This window comes from Arachis stenosperma, chromosome 10, assembly GCF_014773155.1.
Source record: "Arachis stenosperma cultivar V10309 chromosome 10, arast.V10309.gnm1.PFL2, whole genome shotgun sequence".
Taxonomy (NCBI): domain Eukaryota; kingdom Viridiplantae; phylum Streptophyta; class Magnoliopsida; order Fabales; family Fabaceae; genus Arachis; species Arachis stenosperma.
In genome coordinates, this window is record NC_080386.1 from 25,097,235 (window position 1) to 25,102,844 (window position 5,610).

General features: G+C 36.1%; 1 long non-coding RNA gene across 1 annotated transcript; it reads left to right on the forward strand.

Moving 5' to 3' along the window:
• Positions 1–518: 518 nt before the first annotated feature.
• On the forward strand, positions 519–3,420 carry LOC130955126 (uncharacterized). The gene is made up of 4 exons (XR_009076609.1): positions 519–645; positions 737–790; positions 908–1,025; positions 3,207–3,420. It is a non-coding gene; the product is annotated as an uncharacterized LOC130955126 (long non-coding RNA).
• Positions 3,421–5,610: the final 2,190 nt, after the last annotated feature.

The following is a 5,610-nucleotide window of genomic DNA, read 5'->3' on the forward strand; positions in this document are numbered from 1 at the left end:
GTGAGAAAAGATCTGACGCTTCCAGTAACTCCGGTTAGAATTGATGATACCAACATTAAGCATCTACGCGGGAAAGAGGTTTCTTTGGTAAAAGTAACTTGGAGTCGGGCTGGTATTGAAGAACATACCAGGGAGCTTGAGTCAGAGATGCGGAGAGACTACCCTACACCTCTTTTCAGGTAACTCACTCTGAATTTTGAGGACAAAATTCCTAACTAGGTATGTAGGATGTAAAGCCCACTAAAATCGGTAAATAATTAGTCAATAAATCGAATTTTAAATAGGAAAATTAGAAATGAAAAACTAATATCAAAATAGGATAGAGCTCTTCGAAACGAGAATTTTGACACCAATTTCAAAAATTTTGGCCCAAAATTAGACCTGACGGGTCGAACCAGTTGAACCGGGCTTAAACCGAGCCCTTGGGCCCAACTGGCCCAGCATATAAATGAGCTTGAGCTCATTTTCTTTCTTAGAAACACAACAGAAGCAGCGTACATGCAGGAAGAAAAAGGGATGAATTCCAAAACCTAGGTTGATCTTCAAACAAAGATAACTTTTGATCCGGAGCTCCGATTGACGAACCGTTTGTAACTACGCGTTCACCACGACGAGCTCTACGAAACCCATGAAACAATTTTGTAGGTAACTCACTATTTCCTTCTCATGCAGCTTCCCCTAATTTCAGAAATTCATGAACAATTAAGTTAAAAATTGTTCAATTCTTGTGTTCTAGGTTTAAGTTAGCTACCGGAACTTATGGGTTCAAGCTATTGAGTATATGTGTATGGTAAGGATACCCTAACCCTAGTTTAATCTTGTATTTATTATGGAAAAATTGAAATTGGAATATGTATATATATTAGGTGTAGATTAAGTGGGTATATATGCATTGGAATTTAATTAGGAATATTTGGAGGCTTGTTGGTGATCAAAGCTTAGTTTGTGGCTGTTTTACTTGAGCTTGGAGGGGCTGTAATTTTGTGTTGAGAGGCTGCCTTGGGTGAATTAAGTGATCGGCCAAGGTATGGTTTAAGTTTCGCACGTTTAATATTTACAGTGTTGTGAAAACTTAAGTTAGAAGAACCATAGGATAAGTTGAATTGTTTGTTGTATTTAATGATTAGCCTTGTAATGTTGTTGAAATAGATTTGTTGGTGGATATATATTGGAATTATGAGGTGTGGAAGTCATTAATGGTGTTTTCTTATATTTATTTATGATGGATTAGGATTGGTGTTTGTTAATAAGAATGTAGAGTTGTGTTGTGGTGGTATTGCATATGCTGTAACTAATTATGTAATGATCAGAATTACATGAGACCAAGTTTGAGCTAAACTTGGGAATATAAGGAACTTAACTGGAAAATTTGGGACATTTTTGTTAAATATACAATTTATGGCAAATTTTTAAAGTTAGGTTGTTAAATCTGGCCAGCAGCAGAAATGGTTAAACAGAGTATCAACTTGTTTGTCTTGCTGCGACTTCTACGAGTTGAGTTTTGGAGCCAAACCAATTTTGTTATAAAATTTGATTAACTTTTTTTATTGATCTAAAACTTCAGAATTTTAAGAGTTGAATATTAGGAGTTGTGAATTTTTGAATATTGGTGGTCAAAGCTGAAAAGAAACAGATTTCAACAAATTATGCACCAACTTCTAATGCTTGTAACTCTTAGAATTGAATAGAAATTGGGTTGCAATTAAGACACACTTGTTCCCGGATGAGCTAGGAGTTTCCAAACCAAAATTTAGCTTAATTGGAGTTTTTTAATAAAAGTTATTCAAATTAAAAGGTACTAAGCTTGTTAGTTTCTAAAACAGATTTTGACTCATTTTTACTTAACTTCCAGGTAATGTAACTTCTTCATTAAAAATGGTATTAACTCAGAACTAACTGAGAAAGAAATTTGGATGAGTAAAGTTTAACTACATTAATTTTTAAAGTCATTGGATTTAACTTGGATTTTATATTAAATTTTGAATATCACATGCTGCCACTGTTTTTCTGGTTTTATGCACTGCAGAGCAATCACGGTTTTTCCTTTATTCCTGAGGCTAGAAAAATCATAAAATTATGATCTTTTGTTTGTTAGAAAGCTTATTCCAATATGAATACCTGAACATAAAGTTTTCACAATTCCGAGTTCATTTGTTATATTAAAAACAGAAAAGAAAATAGATTATCGGGGATGTCTTAGTGATAGTCATGGGTTCGAGAAGTTAAAGTTTAATCTTCGTGTGATGTGATTGATTTAATGTTAGAGTTGGATTGATTTTAAGATTATTCGATATTAAAGAAGTTGAGAAGAGTTTGATAAATGGTTTCGTCGGGACCCAAAAAGGGTAAACGTGATTAATTATAAGAGAATGATGTGAAAGCTAAATGAATACATGTTGTTATGGCTATAAAGAATGAATGTAAGGAAATGATGTGATTTGGGAATGACTGTGTGTGGCCGAAATGGTCGATATGGCAAGTTGAGGACGGAAGTTTCCTCTCTTGTCGTGATGCAGATGTGGGGAAGGTGGAAAGGCACTCTCCTTCGTATTGTTTCCCCCACATTCTTCTCTGGTTGCAAGGTGAAAAGGCACACTCATTCGATATGGAAAGGCACTCTCCTTCGTATATCCTCCAGGAGAAGGTGGAAAGGCACATTCCTTCGATGTGGAAAGGCACTCTCCTTCATTTATGATCCTCTTGGAGATGCGCAATCTAGAGACCAATGTCTGGGTTAGCTACCAGATGTGTCGGGTTCTAGCAAAATAACCGACACGTGAGCTCACGGCCAGTAGGATAGACATTCATCATATGTATATGTGTGCTTTATTTGCTATGCCTTAATTGGGAATGCCTAATTGATATATATCACCTGCTATTTGTATATTTGCTACTTGTATTATCTGTTTATTACTTGTGCTTGAACTTGTTTGGTTGTTTGTTCCTATTGCATTATGGGTGATTGAGGGATGGAGGAAATGGAGAAATGGTTTGGTGATAGGTGTGGATTGAAATTGAGTAAGTTAGGTAGATTTAGAATACCTACCCCTGTTTATGGTTTTTGTTTAGTAATTAAGTTGGATAATTGAATAATGAAGTTCTAGGATTGCCTATGGCATTCTCAGGACCTTATTTATTATATGCGTGGCACTTTTACCATGCTGAGAACCTCCGATTCTCATTCCTTACTGTGTTGTTGTTTTCAGATGCAGGTCGAGAGGCTCTTCGCTAGGCGTTTGGATCCTGGAGCGGAGTAGTCCTTGGGTTATTTTGGGTTTTATGATTGTATATATATGTACCTATGTACTTAGCTTGCTCTCCAAGAAACTTGCTTATTATGTTCCTCATAGAGGTTACATAAGAGTTAGGACTTTATTTCTGTATTTTGGGTATTTTGGGATACTTGTATATATATGTGTGTAAATATTCTCCAGCCAGTCTTGGCTTCGCAGGCTGAGTCAGGAGCTAGTTTCACTGTACCCTTGGCTCTCTTTTCGTTCTTGTGCTTATTTATGTCTATAACCTTTAGGTTTCTTAGCACGCAAGCAATTCTTTTTCTTGAGCGTTGCGCTTTTTATTTTGCGATATTGATTTACCTATTTTTCAAGGCTCCTAGTTAAGTATCTCTTTTCCTATTATTATATATATACTTCTATTTTTAGAGGTCGTAATACCTTACTATCTCAGTCTTATGACTTAAGCATAAGATTAAGTATGGTAGGGTGTTACAAGTTAGGTTATAGTGAATTTTATGCGTGCGTGTGTGTGAATAGATGTGTGTGTTTGACCAAAAAAATGAAGAAACTAAAATTGAATTGAACGCTTGTGAAAGTATGATCAAAAGTACTGAACCCTTGAGTTATAATATGTTATATGTAGCCGAAGACACCTAATAGAATCTATATATAGAAAGCAACGCTAACAGGTTTAATTATAACACCTTATCATACAAAGTTTTATGTTTAAGTTGTAAAATAGGGGTAGTGAAGTATTATGACCTCGCTAAAATAAAATATACATATATATAGTAATAGTTGAAAATAATTTATAATGAGGGGCCTTAAAGGATGATTTAAGCAAATTTGTGAAAAATAAAAGCGCAACGCTCATGTACGAAAACTAGAATACGAAGAAAGGTAAAGGCATATATATAATAAGAGCAGAATGTCAAAAGATACAGAATATCAAGCTCCAGATTCGAGCTGCGAAGTCAAGGCCGACCGGAGAATATGTACATACATACATGTATATAAGTATATCCAAAACATCCCGACATACATAAAATAAGCACCAAGTTCTCCAAAAAGCTTCTAAATGGATTAAACATAAGTTACATATATATACAAAGGAGAGTCTAAAAACATAAATACATAACCGACAACCCAAAATATAACATCCCAACTTTGCTTGCCATGGGAACCTCCAGACACTCAGCGAGGTGCCGCTCGACCTGCATCTGAAAAATGACAACATACGTATGGAATGAGAACCGGAGGTTTTCAGCATGATAATGGTGCCCACATAAATAGTATATAAGGTCTCGAAAAAAGCGGAGGCAATCCTAGAACTCTGACACTCAGATTAAAAACTTAGACTTATACTTTAAACTAAAAACCATGTGAACTATCTATGGTACTTAGGTTCTAGCCCAATTTTAATTTAATACCCCAACCTCTCTTTTCTCCAACCCTCCAAAACACCGGTGGAACTATCCTCGTCACTCCTCCGCCAGACAAGGGGTATCTCAGTTGCATAGACATACAAGACAATCAAAGAAAACATGGATAGAATGCAATTATAGCAAGTAAATCGGATAGCAGCTAGTCATAGATAAGTAATTAGGCAAGCCAAAAAAAATGCATACACAACCAAGTCAAACAAGTGCATATGATGCATGTCTATCCTTTGGCTAATGAGCTCATTTGTCGGTTATACAATCAGCCCGACATGTCGAGTAGCTAACCTGTGCATTGTCTCTCTGTTGCGCACAAGTATCTTAGCACATCAACTGACCGTTAGAGGAAGAGTGCCCTATCACCATTAAAGAGAATATGTGCCCTACCACCATTAGATGGAATAGGTTCCCTGTCACCCTTACAATCAGAGAGAAAACACAGGCATACTCATCATCAATCATCCTCAATCATGCCTCATTTATCATATTCATTCATTTTTAATCAATCATCATCAAATTCAATTAGTCTTTTTCATCTTATCTATCATTCATCACGTATTCAGCATTTCAACACTTCTCAAGCTTAAATCAGCACTTCGCAATCTTTTTTCACTCCCAAGTTATCACCTTTTCAAGGTTTAACCCCCTCACCATTATTAAAACTAAGTTTTTGGGCCTTAGAGAGTAAAAATAGAGGTTTATAGGTTAAAAAATAGGTTTAAAATCACAAAATCCACTCTTTTCCAAAACACGAGTCTCGCGTCCGCGAGCTCTGTCCACGTATGCATGCCATGTCTCGCGTACGCAAGGTGTAATTCACTATCTCACATACTCGACCCTTGTCTGCATATGCTAGTTTTCCTAGACAATGGTGAATTTTTGTGTACGCAGCCATATGTTCGTGTACGCAGGCCCTGTATTTTCTCAAAAAGCTG